The sequence below is a fragment of the Mercenaria mercenaria genome, unplaced genomic scaffold (assembly GCF_021730395.1).
Source record: "Mercenaria mercenaria strain notata unplaced genomic scaffold, MADL_Memer_1 contig_3527, whole genome shotgun sequence".
NCBI classification, from domain to species: domain Eukaryota; kingdom Metazoa; phylum Mollusca; class Bivalvia; order Venerida; family Veneridae; genus Mercenaria; species Mercenaria mercenaria.
In genome coordinates, this window is record NW_026461674.1 from 34,003 (window position 1) to 51,593 (window position 17,591).

The 17,591-nt window shown below is 37.2% G+C and overlaps 1 long non-coding RNA gene across 5 annotated transcripts in view; it reads left to right on the forward strand.

The window, feature by feature from the left end:
* The window catches only part of LOC128553142 (uncharacterized), a 38,214-nt gene extending 21,300 nt beyond the window's left edge, over positions 1 to 16,914 (forward strand). For 3 of the 5 annotated variants that reach the window (XR_008369272.1, XR_008369268.1, XR_008369270.1), the window contains 3 exons: positions 9,561 to 9,660; positions 13,411 to 13,556; positions 16,789 to 16,914. This is a non-coding gene — a long non-coding RNA (uncharacterized LOC128553142). The remainder of the gene's footprint in view (positions 1 to 9,560; positions 9,661 to 13,410; positions 13,557 to 16,788) is intronic. The other 2 variants (XR_008369269.1, XR_008369271.1) reach the window with 1 other exon arrangement.
* The last annotated feature ends 677 nt before the right edge of the window (positions 16,915 to 17,591 follow it).

Consider the following 17,591-nt stretch of genomic DNA (forward strand, 5'->3'; position numbering starts at 1 on the left):
GTTTTAGAAAAAAAGATCTTTGAATTACTTGCAGGATCATATCTTAATTATTCTTGTGCCTTTGTACATGTAAACATTCTAAAAATTTGTTATTGACTTAGCTATGTAAAAAGTTTCTTCTAAATTTATAAACGATGTCATTTTGCAAGAATATAGTATTTTTTTATTACTTAGAGGATATTACTTGAGTATCTTTTCATATTGAATTTAATAAACAAGTTGAATAAAATAATAAAATGCGAGGCTCTACCAAGCATTTTATCAATTTTATTCAACTCGTTTAATAAATTCAATGTGGAAAGTCACAAATGTAATTTCTTATTACATGTAAACCTTTCTTGTCGAAACATAAAAAAATCGGCTTTCTTTTACTATATAAACAAGACAATTTGACTGATGTCGCTTATACTATAAATAACGTCGACGTCAAAGCTTTATTATACTAGTGTATTATCATTTTTAGCTCGACTATACGAAGTATAAGGAGAGCTATCCTACTCGCCCCGGTGTCGGCGTCGGCGTCTTTCTGCTTCCCCACCTTGGTTAAAGTTTTTTACACTTACTTTTTTTTCAACTTATCTCTGTAATTACTTGATGGATTTGATTCAAACTTGAAATACTTATTCCTCATCATCATCCACATCATGAATTATCCCCCCTTTTCACTTAGATTTTCAGGTTAAAGTTTTGATGCACTTTCACTCTTTCTCTGTTATTACTGAATGGATTTGATTCAAACTTAAAATAATTGTTCAACATCATCACCCACAACATATGACACAAGGTGCATAACTCTGGCACCATTTTTAGCTCAACTATTCAAATAATAGTAGAGCTATTGGACTCTCCCATGCGTCGGCGTCCCGATTTGGTTAAGGTTTTGTATGTAAGCTGATATCTCAGTAACCACTTGTGGGAATGGATTGAAACTTCACACACTTATTTACTGTGATAAACTGACCTACATTGCAAAGGTTCCATAACTCTATTTTGCTTTTTTACAAAATTATGCCCCTTTTTCGACTTAGAAATTCTTGGTTAAGGTTTTGTATGTAAGCTGGTATCTCAGTAACCACTTGTGGGAATGGATTGAAACTTCACACACTTATTCACTGTGATAAACTGACCTACATTGCAAAGGTTCCATAACTCTATTTTGCTTTTTTACAAAATTATGCCCCTTTTTGACTTGGAAATTGTTGGTTAAGGTTTTGTATGTAAGCTGGTATCTCAGTAACCACTTGTGGGAATGGATTGAAACTTCACACACTTATTCACTGTGATAAACTGACCTACATTGCACAGGTTCCATAACTCTGTTTTGCCTTTTTACAAAATTATGCCCCTTTTTCGACTTAGAAATTCTTGGTTAAGGTTTTGTATGTAAGCTGGTATCTCAGTACCCACTAATGGGAATGGATTGAAACTTCACACACTTGTTCACTGTCATGATCTGACATGCACTGTGTAGATCCCATAACTCTACTTTGAACTTGTATGCCCCCACTTTGGGGGGGTCATATAGATTTTCCCTTGTCCGTCCGTCCGTCCTTCCGTCCGTCCGTCCGTCCTTCCGAGAATGTTGTGTCGCACCTAGCTCCAAAAGTATTTGACCTAGAGTCACAAAACTTTACAGGACTGTTGGTCAGCATGTGTAGTTGTGCACCTGGGGTTTCGCGTCCGGATTCATCCAGTCGTGTAGGAGTTATGGCCCCAGACCTAGTAAAAAATTTGTCATTTTAATGTTGTGTCGTGCATAGCTCCAAAAGTATTTGACCTAGAGTCACCAAAATTTACAGGAATGTTGGTCAGCATGTGCAGTTGTGCACCTGGGGTTTCGCGTCCGGATTCATTCAGTCTTGTAGGAGTTATAGCCCCTGACTTAGTTAAACTCATGGTAGCTCCAAAAGTATTTGACCTAGAGTCACCAAAGTTTACAGGAATGTTGGTCTGCATGTGCAGTTGTGCACCTGGGGTTTCGCGTCCGGATTCATTCAGTCGTGTAGGAGTTATGGCCCCTGACTTAGTTAAAAATTGGTCATTTTAATGTTGTGTTGTGCGTAGCTCCAAAAGTATTTGACCTAGAGTCACCAAAGTTTACAGGAATGTTGGTCAGCATGTGCAGTTGTGCACCTGGAGTTTCGCGTCCGGATTCATTCAGTATTGTAGGAGTTATGGCCCCTGACCTGGGAAAAAATTTGTCATTTTAATGTCATGTAGTGGGGGCATCTGTGTCCCATGGACACATTTCTAGTTTTCAAAATTATGCCCCTTTTTCGGTTTAGCAGTTTTTGGTTAAGTTTTTTTTAGCTCACCTGTCACGTAGTGTCAGGGTGAGCTTTTGTGATCGCCCTTCGTCCGTCGTCCGTCCACAATTTCTTGTCTGCACGATAGTGGTTTCATTTATGATTTTATTTTAACCAAACTTGCACACAACTTGTATCACCATAAGATCTTGGTTCCTTTCTTGAACTGGCCAGATCCCATTATGGGTTCCAGAGTTATGGTCCCTGAAAGGGCCAAAATTTGCTATTTTGACCTTGTCTGCACAATAGCAACTTTATTTATGATTTGATTTTTACCAAACTTGCACACAACTTGTATCACCACAAGATCTTGGTTCCTTTTTTGAAATGGCCAGATTCCATCATGGGTTCCAGAGTTATGGCCCCTTAAAGGTCCAAAATTGGCTATTTCGGCTTTTGCAGCCATATAGAGACTTCATTTATGGTTTTATTTGATACAAACTTCCAAAATATCTTCAACAACAAGAAATCTTGGATTCCATGACAAATCAGATCCAATCGTAGATTCCAGAGTTATTTTATATCTGATTACCTCCCCTGATTGTAGTCGAAATGGATTTATATCAGTAAGTACTTATAGGACTATTTGAAATTTCATTATTGTCATTAGTTGGACTGAGACAATCAGGGTAGATAACTATGGACTGATTTTATGTCAAATTACCTCCCTTTATTTCAAATTAAAATGGGTATATCTCCGTAACTAATGAAGATACTGATCTGAAATTTCATTTATGTCAACAGATTTATTTGGCAGATCCTTCTTTTGTTCACTTACAATAATTTTCTTTTTAATTACTTCCCTTTTACGTTAATATAAATAGCTTATTTTTAGTAGCTTTTTAGCTCATCTGATTTTTTGAAAAAAAATGATGAGTTATTGTCATCACTTGAGCGGTTGTCGGCGTCGGCGTCGGCGTCGGCGTCTGCGTCGGCGTTGCCTGGTTAAGTTTTATGTTTAGGTCAGCTTTTCTCCTAAACTATTAAAGCTATTGCTTTGAAACTTGGAATACTTGTTCACCATCATAAGCTGACCCTGTATAGCAATAAACATAACTCCGTCTTGCTTTTTGCAAGATTTATGGCCCCTTTTGTACTTAGAAAATATCAGATTTCTTGGTTAAGTTTTATGTTTAGGTCAACTTTTCTCCTAAACTATCAAAGCTATTGCTTTGAAACTTCGAATACTTGTTCACCATCATAAGCAGACCCTGTACATCAAGAAACATAACTCCATCTTGCTTTTTGCAAGATTTATTGCCCCTTTTGGACTTAGAAAATCAGTTTTCTTGGTTAAGTTTTATGTTTAGGTCAGCTTTTATCCTAAACTATCAAAGCTATTGCTTTAAAACTTGCAACACTTGTTCACCATCATAAGTTGACCCTGTATAGCAAGAAACATAACTCCGCCCTGCTTTTTGCAAGATTTATGGCCCCTTTTGGACTTAGAAAATATCAGATTTCTTGGTTAAGTTTTATGTTTAGGTCAACTTTTTCTCTTAAACTATCAAAGCTATTGCTTTGAAACTTGCAACACTTGTTCACCATCATAAGCTGACCCTGTACAGCAAGCAACATAACTCCATCCTGCTTTTTACAATAATTATTGCCCCTTTTGGACTTAGAAAATCATTTTCTTGGTTGAGTATTATGTTTAAGTCAACTTTTCTCATAAACTATCAAAGCTATTGCTTTAAAACTTGCAACAGTTTTTCACCATCATAAGTGGACACTGTACATCAAGAAACATAACTCTATCCTGCTTTTTGCGAGAATGATGGCCCTTTTTAGACTTAGAAAATCATGGGTAGGACAATATTTCTATTACACAAAAAAAATCAGATGAGCGTCAGCACCCGCAAGGCGGTGCTCTTGTTTATTATTGGCCGTAGGGAAAAACCGAGACCACTTTTCTGTGGTACAACATGGATGGTACCTCCAATTTTTAGGTGTATTTTGACATATCTGTACCTTGTAAGATTTTGTTTTTTCTTTTTGGTTAAATTTCTTTCCTTTGTTGTTCCTGTCCTTTGGACTTAGATATTTTTTCTGACGACCTTCTTGTCCTCAAGTGCAGTGATAACAGGTGAGCGATATAGGGCCATCATGGCCCTCTTGTTTATGTAAGCTGGTATTTCAGTATCCACCTATGGGAAAGGATTGAACTTCACGCACTTGTTCACTTTATGAGCTGATAAGCACTGTGAAGGTTCCATAACCCTTTTTCCCATTTTTACAAAATTATGCCCCTTTTTTGACTTCCGTATTAATTCAGTTGACAAGGCTGTTGAATAGTCGAGCGTTGCTGTCCTCCGACAGCTCTTGTTTTATGAATTATTCCCCCTTTTTATGCCCCCCTTCGAAGAAGGAGGGGTATATTGTTTTGCAGATGGTCGGTCGGAATGTAGACCAATCCGTTTCCGGATGATAACTCAAGAACGCTTGGACCTAGGATCATGAAAGTTGATAGGGAGGTTGGTCATCACCAGCAGATGACCCCTATTGATTTTGAGGTCTGTATGTCAAAGGTCAAGGTCACAGTGACCCTGAATAGTAAAACAGTTTCCGGATGATAACTCAAGAACACTTGGGCCTAGGATCATGAAAATTGATAGGGAGGTTGGTAATGATCAGCAGATGATCCCTATTGATTTTGAGGTCAGTATGTTAAAGGTCAAGGTCACAGTGACCCTGAACAGTAAAACGGTTTCCGGATGATAACTCAAGAACGCATAGGCCTAGGGTCACAAAAGTTGATAGGGAGGTTGGTCATGACCAGCAGATGACCCCTATTGATTTTGAGGTCAGTATGTTAAAGGCCAAGGTCACAGTGACCAGGAACAGTAAAATGGTTTCCAGCCACTAGCTCTAGAACACTTGGGCCTAGTGTCAGGAAAATTGATAGTTAGGTTGGCCATGACCAGCAGATGACCCCTATTGGTTTTGAGGTCATTAGGTCAAAGGTCAAGGTCACATTGGCCAGGAACAGTTAAAACGGTTTCTGATCTTCTGGTCCAAAACCATAGGGCCTAGGGCTTTGATATTTGGTATGTAGCAAAATCTAGTGGTCCTCAACCAAGATTGTTCAGATTACTTCCCTGGGGTCAAATATGGCCCCACCCCGGGGGTCACATGGTTTATATAGACTTATATTGGAAAAAAACTTTGAAAAACCTCTTGTCCAAAATCACAGGGCCTAGGGCTTTGATATTTTGTATATGACATCTAGTGGTCCTCTACTAAGATTATTCAAATTATTCCCCTAGGGTCAAATATGGCTCCGCTCTGGGGGTCGCATGGTTTACATAGACTTATATAGGGAAAAGCTTTGAAAATCTTCTTGTCCAAACCACAAAGACTATGGCTTTGATATTTTGTAATGTAGCATCATTTAGTGGTTCTCTACCAAGTTTGTTCAAATTATCCCTCTAGGGTCAAATATGGCCCCGCCCCAGGGGTCATATGGTTCATTTAGACTTATATAGGGAAAAACTTAGAACCTTCATGTCCATAACTTACATCATTCAAATTTGGACCACATGTATAGTTTTGAGTGGCAGGATGAACCTTGACATGAGTTGACCTTGATCTTGACCTAGTGACCTACTTTCACATTTCTGTAGCTACAGCCTTCAAATTTGGACCACATGCATAGGTTTGTTTACCGAAAAAAACTTTGACCTTGTTATTGACCTAGTGACCTACTTTCACATTTTTGAAGGTACAGGCTTCAAATTTGGACCACATGCATAGTTTTTTGTTCCAAAATAAAATTTGACCTTGATTTTGACCTAGTGACCTACTTTCACATTTCTGTAGCTACAGCCTTCAACTTTGGACCACATGCATTGGTTTGTGTACCGAAAAAAAACTTTGACCTTGTTATTGACCTAGTGACCTACTTTCACATTTTTGAAGGTACAGCTTCAAATTTGGACCACATGCATAGTTTTTTGTTCCAAAATGAAATTTGACCTTGATTTTGACCTAGTGACCTACTTTCACATTTCTCAAGCTACAGCCTTCAAATTTGAACCACATGCATAGTTTTGTGTACCGAAATGAACTTTGATCTTGAGATTGACGTAGTGACCTATTTCACATTTCTGAAGCTACAGGCTTCAAATTTGGACCGCTTGCATATTTTTGTGTTCTGAATTGAAATTTGACATTGATTTTTACCTATTACCTACTTTCACATTTCTCAAGCTACAGCCTTCAAATTTGAAGCAACGCATAGTTCTGTCTACCGAAATGAACTTTTACCTTGAAATTGATCTGTTGACCTGCTTTCACATTTCTCAAGCCACAGCTTTCAAATTTGGACCACATACACATTGTTTTGTACCGAAATGAAATTTGACATTGATTTTGACCTTGAGCTAGTCTTGAAATTTGAAACATTCAAAAATGGCTCAGTGGATGGCACCAAGATCACTCTGTAATCTCTTGTTAGGTTAATAGGTTAAAGGTCAAGGTCAGATTAAACCAGAATGGTAGAACTTTTGTTTACAGTGAGCATATAATTTCCATTCCTTGTGCAATTACTGAATGCATCAAGGGGGGCATTTCGTGTTCAACGAGCTCTTGTTACTTAGAATTCCAGGTTAAAGTTTTGGTGCACTTTCACTCTACCTCTGTTATTACTGAATGGGTTTGATTCAAACTTAAAATAGTTGTTCAGCATCATCACCCACATCATATGACACAAGTTGCATAACTCTGGCACAATTTTTCATGAATTATTCCCCTTTTTACTTAGAATTTCAGGTTAAAGTTTTATGCACTTTCGCTCTATCTCTATTATTACTGAATGGATCTGATTCAAACTTAAACAATTGTTCAACATCATTACCCTTATCATATGACACAAGGTGCATAACTCTGGGACCAATTTTTCATGAACTATTTCCCCTTTTTACTTAGAATTTTAGGTTAAAGTTTTGATGCACTTTCACTCTGTCTCTGTTATTACTGAATGGATTTGATTCAAACTTAAAATAGTTGTTCAACATCATCACCCACATCATATGATGCAAGGTGCATAATTCTGGCACCAATTTTTCATTAATTATTCCCCCTTTTTACTTAGAATTTTAGGTTAAAGTTTTGATGCACTTTCACTCTGTCTCTGTTATTACTGAATGGATTTGATTCAAACTTAAAATAGTTGTTCAACATCGTCACCCACACTATATGACACAAGCTGCATAACTCTGGCACCAATATTTAATGAATTATGCCCCTTTTTGCTTAGGATATACTTATATATTGTTTTGATACATTTTATCTTTACCTCTCTTATTACTTTAAGTTGATATTTATGCCCCCCTTCGAAGAAGGAGGGGTATATTGTTTTGCAGATGTCGGTTGGTCGGTATGTCGGTCGGTCGGAATGTAGACCAATCCGTTTCCGGATGATAACTCAAGAACGCTTGGCCCTAGGATCATGAAAGTTGATAGGGAGATTGGTCATCACCAGCAGATGACCCCTATTGATTTTGAGGTCTGTATGTCAAAGGTCAAGGTCACAGTGACCCTGAATAGTAAAACGGTTTCCGGATGATAACTCAAGAACACTTGGGCCTAGGATCATGAAAGTTGATAGGTAGGTTGGTAATGACAAGCAGATGACCCCTATTGATTTTGAGGTCAGTATGTTAAAGGTCAAGGTCACAGTGACCAGGAACAGTAAAACGGTTTCCAGGCAGTAACTCAAGAACGCTTGGGTCTAGTTTCAGGAAAATTGATACTTAGGTTGGTCATGATCAGCAGATGACCCCTATTGATTTTGAGGTCATTAGGTCAAAGGTCAAGGTCACATTGGCCAGGAACAGTTAAAGCAGTTTCTGATCTTCTTGTCTAAAACCACAGAGCCTAGGGCTTTGAAATTTAGTATGAATTATCATCAAGTGGTCCTCTACCAGGACGATTCAAATTATTGCCCTGGGATCTAATGTGGCCCCGCCCCGGGAGTCACATGGTTTATGTAGACTTATATAGGGAAAAGCTTTTAAAATCTTCTTGTCAATAACCTACATTTAAATTTTGACCATATGTATGGTTTTGAGTGGCAAGATGAACCTTGACATGAGTTGACCATGACCTAGTGACCTACTTTCACATTTCTGTAGCTACAGCCTTCAAATTTGGACCACATGCATAGTTTTGTGCACCAAAAAATTTTTTGACCTTGACATTGACATAGTGACCTACTTTCACATTTTTGAAGGTACAGGCTTCAAATTTGGACCACATGCATAGTTTTGTGTTCCGAAATGAAATTTGACCTTGATTTTGACCTAGTGACCTACTTTCACATTTCTCAAGCTACAGCCTTCAAATTTGGACCACATGGATAGTTTTGTGTACTGAAAAAAAGTTTGACCTTGAAATTGACCTAGTGACCTACTTTCACACTTTTGAAGGTACAGGCTTCAAATTTTGACCACATGCATAGTTTTGTGTACCGAAATGAACTTTGATCTTGAGATTGACCAAGTGAGCTACTTTCACATTTCTGATTGTACAGACTTCAGATTTGGACTGCATGCATATTATTGTGTTCTGAATTGAAATTTGACATTGATTTTTACCTACTACCTACTTTCACATTTCTCAAGCTACAGCCTCCAAATTTTGAAGCACTTGCATATTTCTGTCAACCGAAATGAACTTTGACTTTGATATTGATCTAGTGACCTACTTTAACATTTCTCAAGCCACAGTTTTCAAATTTGGACCACATACACATTATATTGTACTGAAACGAAATTTGACCTTGATTTTGACCTTGAGCTAGTCTTGAAATTTGGAACATTCAAAAATGACTCGATGGATGGCACCAATATCACTTTGTAATCTCTTGTTAGGTTAAAGGTCAAAGTCAGATTAAAACAGAATGGTAGAACTTTAATTTACAGTGAACATATAATTTTTGTTCCTTGTGCAATTACTAAATGCATCAAGGGGGGCATTTCGTGTTCGACGAGCTCTTGTTTTACATAGACTCAGGCTATTGTGCAATATCTTCATCCACAATTGGAGTCATTAAACACTCCAGTGACAGCTCTAGTTTCCTCAGATGTGCCCAGTTTCACTATCCGGCATCGAAATAGTCGAGCGCGCTGTCTCCTGTGACAGCTCTTATTATTTAATGGCTTTATTACTCCCGCAGCATCACACTTTTGATAAATATGCATATAACAGAACTAGTCTGCAAATATAGTACTAAAATATTTTCTCATTTTTCAGCAGATTCCAGATAGAAGTTCTTTCCAGATGTAAAGTGAATTGATGAAATCTTGAAAAAGTGTTGTGAGTGTTGGTGTTGTCCAGATTTAAAAAAAAAGAGGTTTGTATTAAAGATTTTTAGACTATAAATATCTGAAAAATGTTAGTTTTTGAGTCGGCTAAACGATGAAATCGTTTTGACGAGTCCTTGCTATCCAACGATTCTCTAAGTCTAAACGGACCAAATAACACAGTGAAGGGATGTAGTTCCATTAGATTTCTCAAACTTCAAACAGTTCACTGCATGAATGAAGTTAAGTTGTGTGAATTCCCTTTGCTATGACCAATATACGATGTAATCTGTCATATTTATGACTTGTAATTGTGCAATACTCGAATGTAACTCATTAAGCATAAATGTGCATTTTATGAATTGCGCAGGCTTACAAAGCTTGCGTAACATCCAGCGAAAGACAAAAAATAGTTCCACAGGGCTCCAGATAAGATGCGTATTAGCGTAAATTACGTATAGAAATAATGCAAATACGCATGTCTAATAATTTCTAAGCATATAAAAACGTATATAAAATTACAGAAATGCACACAATGCTTTTTTAAAAACAAAATCTGAATGGGTCACATGCCATCAATAACTAGGTCAGTAGGTCAAATAATGAAAAAACCTTGTGACCTCTCTGGAGGCCATATTTTTCATGGGATCTGTATGAAGGTTGGTCTGATTGTTCATCTTTATGATGTCTAGGTCAGGTTCAAAACTGGGTCACATGAGCTCAAAAACTAGGTCACTATGTCAAATAATAGAAAAAAACGATGTCATACTCAGTTCAAAACTGGGTCATGTTGGGACAGGTGAGCGATTCAGGACCATCATGGTCCTCTTGTTGTAATTATTGTGTACATGTTTATCCCCACCTCTGCTATTGTCATTTACTTCAGGAATCTTGAGTAATTTTTGGTATGTGTACAAAATGCAGAAAAACAGCCAATTCACTGACTGCCTTAACATAATTGGATCACTGTCTGAACTGATGTTAAACCCATATATAATGAATAATAAAAACAAAATCATGATTATATAATGATACAAAGATAGATCATACTTGCTACCTGTAAACCACTGGGTGAATTTAATATTTTCTTGTATATTATAACGAATTTGAAGTGACACTTATTACTGTGTGTATATAGTTATGTTTAAATTCATTGATGTCATAATTGAAATTGTACTTTTTAGCTCACCTTGTCACTATGGGTTTTGTGATCGCCCTTCTTCCGTCGTCAGTCTGTGCGTCCTTCCATCCGTCCGTCAACAATTTCTTGTCTGCACGATACTGGTTTCATTTATGATTTTATTTTAACCAAACTTGCACACAACTTGTATCACCATAAGGTCTCGGTTCCTTTCTTGAACTGGCCAGATCCCATGATATGTTCCAGAGTTATGGCCCCTGAAAGGGCCAAAATTAGCTATTTTGACCTTGTCTGCACAATAGCAGCTTTATTTTTGATTTGATTTTTACCAAACTTACACACAACTTGTATCACCATAAGATCTTGGTTCCTTTCTTGAACTGGCCAGATTCCGTTATGGGTTCCAGAGTTATGATCCCTCAAAGGGCCAAAATTAGCTATTTTGACCTTGTCTGCACAATAGCACCTTTGTTTATGATTTGATTTGTACTAGGGATGGCAACGAATATTCGTTCATGACACGAATATTCGAATACTGTTTCACTATTCGAATATTTGGAAAAAAATATAACATCTTAAGAAATAAATAAAACCCAAATGAAAGAACCAGTATGTTCGTCAATCTAATTTACCAAAATTCGCTTTCATATACGTGCGAAAATGGCTTCTGTCGCTGTCAGACGTGTCACTTTGTATATTAGCATGCAGAGATTTTACATCGCTATGGTGATGACATCATACCCTGTAGAAAATACCGCTAATTGCTTACCTTTAGAAACTTTATTGCTCCCCAATTGATGTAAATCCGTTACAAATCGCCTTGTTTTCGGTAGGTGCGAACCGCATGTAATTAAAAATCATCAAAAAGCACTTGAACTATTGACTCAGATTTCAATCAAAGTCGATTTAAGATGCATTTAAATAAAGAAAAATGCCAAAAAGTGTTGAAAACAAGTCAAATGTGATGAATATTATTTTTATGTTCAATACAATACAATACATTTTTATGTAAAACAGACCATCCTCTTGATAATAGAAATGCATTTCATATGGAAAAAAAATAATAGTAGAATCTACTCAATATTCAGACTAAGGGTAAAGTTAAGCAAAATATATCTTTTATTAGACTCCCCACCCCACAGTCTTAATTTTACACCTTGTTTAATTGAAAATATTGTTCATGCTATTAATGCAAGAATGCCGCCAGTCTTTTTAAAGTATTTCACACTATCATCCGATAGGAAATTGGCTACGTGTAATATGTGTGGAGAGAACCTTACTTACAGGAGGGCTACATCCATGTAAAAATATGTGAAACCTATATAAATTATATGTAAATGAAGGCAAATATCAAATATTTTATATGCAAAACATGAACAAGCGATGAGAACGATTATAGTCAATCTTAATTCGTCAATGTCTGAATTACTTCCAGTGTAAACGAAAGTAGAATTAATGCAGATAGCTGCTAAGGGTACAATAAATTCATAAGATTTTGAGTTGACTTGTTGATCATTTGATGACCGAATATTCGTTCGGAAGGTTGATCGAATATTTGAATACCAAAATTGCTATTCGTTGCCATCCCTATTTTTTACACAACTTGTATCACCATATTAGGATCTTGCTTCCTTTCTGGAACTGGCCAGATTCGATTATGGGTTCCAGAGTTATGGCCCCTGAAGGGGTCAAAATTAGCTATTTTGACCTTGTCTGCACAATTGCAGCTTCATTTATGATTTGATTTTAACCAAACTTGCACAAAACTTGTGTCACCATAAGATCTTGGTTCCTTTCTTGAACCGGCCAGATCCCATAATGGGTTCCAGAGTTATGGCCCCTGATAAGGCCGGAATTAGCTATTTTGACCACAATAGCAGTATCATTTATGATTTGAATCTAATCAAACTTGCACAAAACTTGTGTCACCATAAGAACTTGGTTCCTTTCTTGAAGTGGCCAGATCCCATAATGGGTTCTAGAGTTATGGCCCCTGAAAGTGCCAAAATTGGCTATCTTGACCTTGTCTGCACAATAGCAGCTTCATTTACGATTTGATTTTAACCAAACTTGCACACAACTTGTATCACATACTATAAGATCTCGATTCCTTTTTATAGTACGCCCGCAGGGACGTATTATGTTATCGCTTTGGTGGCCTTCTGTCTGTCTGTGTTTTGGTTAGCAATTTCCTTCCGCTCTGTAACTCTTGAACCCCTAATGGATTTCAGAGAAACCTGACAAAAATGTTCACCTCATTGAAAAGACGTGCAAAGCGCATGTATCGGATTGCTCACTTCAATTTCAAAGTCACACTTAAGGTCATATGACTTTGTTTTGTGTGAATATTGCTCTGCATTTGCTTTGCATTGCACAGCTCTTGTTTTTATTTGGCAGATCCTTCTTTTGTTCACTTACAATAATTTTTTTTAATTACTTCCTTTTTATATTACTATAAATAGCTTATTTAGTAACTTTTTTATTATTGGCCGTAGGAAAAAACTGAGACCTCTTTTCTGTGGTACAACATAGATAGTACCTCCAATTTTTAGGTGTATTTTGACATATCTGTACCTTGTAAGAATTTTTTTTTTTTGTTTTTGGTTAAAGCAATGGTACTCAGGTGAGCGATATCATGGCCCTCTTGTTTCTATTTTAGGATCAAATTTGATGTGGAATGATTCAAAACAAATCTTCAAATTGACAATGGCAAAAAGCAAGTGGAAATGGAATACTCCAGTTGATGAAAATGGTTAGCATGGATAGTTTTTGCCTGTGAAAAGTGCAGAGATCTATACACTACTGGTGTGTTCTTTGAGTCTGTTCTTATTTCCAGTAGTGTCTTTATTATGCCCCCTTCGAAGGAGGGTTATATTGTTTTGCTGATGTTGGTCTGTCTGTCGGTCTGCAGACCAATCAGTTTCCAGATGATACATTTATAACTCAAGAACGCTTTAGCCTAGGATCATGAAAGTTGATAGGGAGGTTGGTCATGACCAGCAAATGACCCCTACTGATTTTGAGATAATAGGTGAAAGGGCAAGGTCACTGTGACCCAGAATAGTGAAATCGTTTCCGGAAGATAACTTGTGAAGGCATGGGCCTAGGGTTATGAAATTTTACAGGGAGCTTGATCATGACCAGTAAATGACCCCTATTGATTTTCAGATTACTGGGTCAAAGGTCATGGTCATAGGAAATCTGTATTAGGATGATATTTCCCATACAATTGGACATAGGAGTTTCATATTTCATATGGAGGTTGGTCATCACTGGCAGATGATCCTTATTGATTTTCAGGTCTCTGCAGCAAAGGTCAAGGTCACAGCTGCCTTATATAGGAAATCCGTTTCTGCTCTATATCTTGATATATATTCTCAGAGCCATCATATTTCGCAGGTTGATTGGTCTTCTTAAGTTGATGACCCTATTGATTTTTGGGTCGAAGGTCAAGGTTGCACGGTCCTAATTGGTTAAATCCATTTCTGATTATTACCTTGAGATAACTATTTGACCTTGAACCTTCATATTTTATTGGATGTTTCATTAGCAGGTCGTAAAGTGACTAAAGTCAAAGGTCAAGGTCTTTTAGGGTCAAATCCATTTTAAATCAGTATCTTTAGATCTGTTTGGCCTGCATACTTCAGATTTCATTGGATGATTGGTCTCCTTTAGTAGATGACCTTCATGTGTGAAAGGTCAAGGTCACCTAGCATCAAATCCTTCATAGATCAGTATCAGCAAAACTGATTTACCCAGTCTCCTTGAGAAGATGACCTCCAATAATTTCTGGTCATGATGTCATATGTCAAGGTCACCTAGGGTAAAGTCCATTTTAATTCAGGATTTGTATGCTGCAGCTGTCAACAAACTGGGAATCATATAATGTTTGAACTGTCTGTGTCTCATTTATTCATGTGTACTCAGCTCCTCAAGCGCATTTGCATATTGTCCAATTATTTTTCTGGAGTTATGGCCCTTCTTTTGGACTTCGAAATTTTACATCTACCAGTATATGAAATTATTATGTTTACAACTCCTGTCCTCTTCTTTCTGGAGTGATAGCACTGTTGTAGAATTTATTACTCTGTCAAGCACTTTCAGGGGACATGTGTTATACAATTATGGCATCATTTTACCACCACAAAACCAAGTTTGGGGGTATATAGGAGTGAGCTTGTTGGTTGGTTGGTCTGTTAGTTTGTTCATGGTTTCCGGACAATAACTCATTAAAGGCTTAACAGATTTAAATAATGTTTGGTACACAGGTGTAACATTACAAAATACAGGTGAAATTCAACTTTGAGGTCAGTTAGTGAAAGGTCAAGGTCAAATGACTGTGAACAGTTAAGTGGTTTCCGAATGATAATTTGAGAATTCTTAGGTATAGGTTCACACATTTTGGTACACAGGTGTAACATCATAAAATATAGGTCAAGTTCGATTTTGAGGTCAGTAGGTCAAAGGTCACAATGACCTGGAACAGGTAAATACTTAGACATTAAGAATACCAGTAGTTTAACTCTGTGTGCTCTGTACATCCACTGGGAAGGTTTTTGTTCTCTGTACATCCACTGGGAAGGTTTGTATGGGGCTATTTATCGCAGTTAGTGATTAAGGAGTTAGCCCTTAAGGTTCAGCGTTTAAAGTGGAATTATATGCATTATTTTCAAGTAAAAAAAGCTGAAATAAATGTTTGTGTAAAACTGGTGTGGGAAATTATAGCTTTTAACCTAATATTCCAAAAATTTCCTGTTACCAGTACGAAATAATAACATTCCAAATATGACTTTTCTTATTTTGACTGGGGCGGTCTTTTTAAGAGAAAACAAACTGCACACAGGAGTTGAGTCCCTTCAACTTCAGAATCTCTACCTGTACATAAGGGAGATAATAGAAGATTGAACAAAAGAACTATTATCTTAATAGTCCGATTTCTTTATTTCTAAAGAATAAGCTTCAAATACTTATGCAGCATTGTCGTTAATTTAACACATTTAGATGCACAGCAACCAAAAATTGCTTTTATAAACATTCACACAAACACAGTATGTGCAGTAAAATGCACATAATGTCGCTTTAATATAAATTGACCAAGCCAGGATATGAATGAAACTTCATAGCAGTAAGCCTGTGTTGTAGCTGTGCATATTCTAGATGTTTAAGGTTGAATAATTTTTAGCTATTGGAAGAAGACATCGCCCAATTGTTGGCATCCACATCAGCCTCATGATTTGAAGTGAAGTTTTTGTTGTTTTTTTGCCCATTAACAACTAGTGAGAATACATTAAAACTTCACAAAGTTGTTCCGTGTAGTGAACTAATACACACTACAAATGTTTCATAAGTCTTTATGGTGATTTACAAAGTTATGATGCTTAGCAATATTTGGTAAAGTCATTAATTTCTACTAGCATTCTTAGCTCACCTGAGCACAGAGTGCTCAGGGTGAGCTATTGTTATCGCTCATTTTCCGGCGTCCACCGGTCCGGCTACACTAAACAACATTTGGTGGAAGTTGAGTATGTGTATGGTGGAAACTTAAAAAAATCTTCTTGTATGAAACTGCTGACCCGATTTGAAAATAATTTCACGAACATGGACCTTGTGTAACACTCTACAAAGATTGTTAAAACTATTTTGATTTGTCAAAAAACATGGCTGCCAGGAGGTGTAGCCATTTCTCCATATATTTTTTTATCGGAAACATAAAACATTCTTGTCAGAAACAGCAGGTCAAATTTTTAAATAACAAATGATCCTTGGAAGACCCTATACGAAGCTTGTACAAATTATTTTTTCATAAAAAAGCATTGCCACTAGATGTGGTCACTTTACCCCATATTTATGTAGTGGAAAAACTTTAAAAAAAACTTTCATGTTTGATATTGTCATATCACATCGTTCCCCAATGTCTCACCGCACCTTTACCCCCATCCCCACAAGCAACTTAACTCAGGTGAGCGATATAGGGCTACCATGGCCTACTTGTTTTGTATACATGCTGGAAAATGATTACATTTTTTTTGTCTTTCAGGTCTGCTCAGCTTGGTCAGTTCACAAATATTTTGTTAGAAAGTCTGCAAAGCCATCGACTTGAATACATTGGTTATTTTCCTTGTACCAACAATATGGAAATAAAATTTATTTATAAATTTGAAAAGCTTATTAAAATTTTTAACTTTGTTAATTGATTCACTGCCATGAGTGGTGGGGGATATAGGAATGTGTGTGTGTTCGGGTTTAACGTCTTTTTCAACAATTTTCAGTCATTTAAACGATGGTGTCTACTTGTAGCAGTGAGCACAATGCAAAACTTATAGTGCTGCCTCACTGGAATATCACGCCATAGACACGTGACATGATACCCCACCCAGTCAAATTATTCTAACACCGGGCTGATCAGTCCTAGCACTTCCCTCTTAATGCTGAGCGCCAAGCAAGGAAACCGCTAGTACCATCTTTTACGTCTGGTATGACGCGGCCGGGGATGGAACCCACGACCTCCCGCACTCAAAAGTGGACGCGTTACCACTAGGCTACTGAGGCGGTTATAGGAATGGTCTCCGTCCGTCCGTTACAACTGTGTTCACTCCATATAGCTTAAACCCCTTGAAAGGTTTTCACGAAACTGGTGGAATGACCACCTCATCAAGAAGATGTGCAGAACTCAATGAGACAGCCATGTCGGCACAAGGTCAAAGTCGAAGTGTAATGTTTGAGACTTCCATTTTATGTCCGCCTTGTATCTCCTAAACCCATTGAAGGATTTTAATTAAGGAATGAAATGATTAGCGTGATCCATGGATTTGCTGATCCTAGTCTGTCGTTCATTTTGCA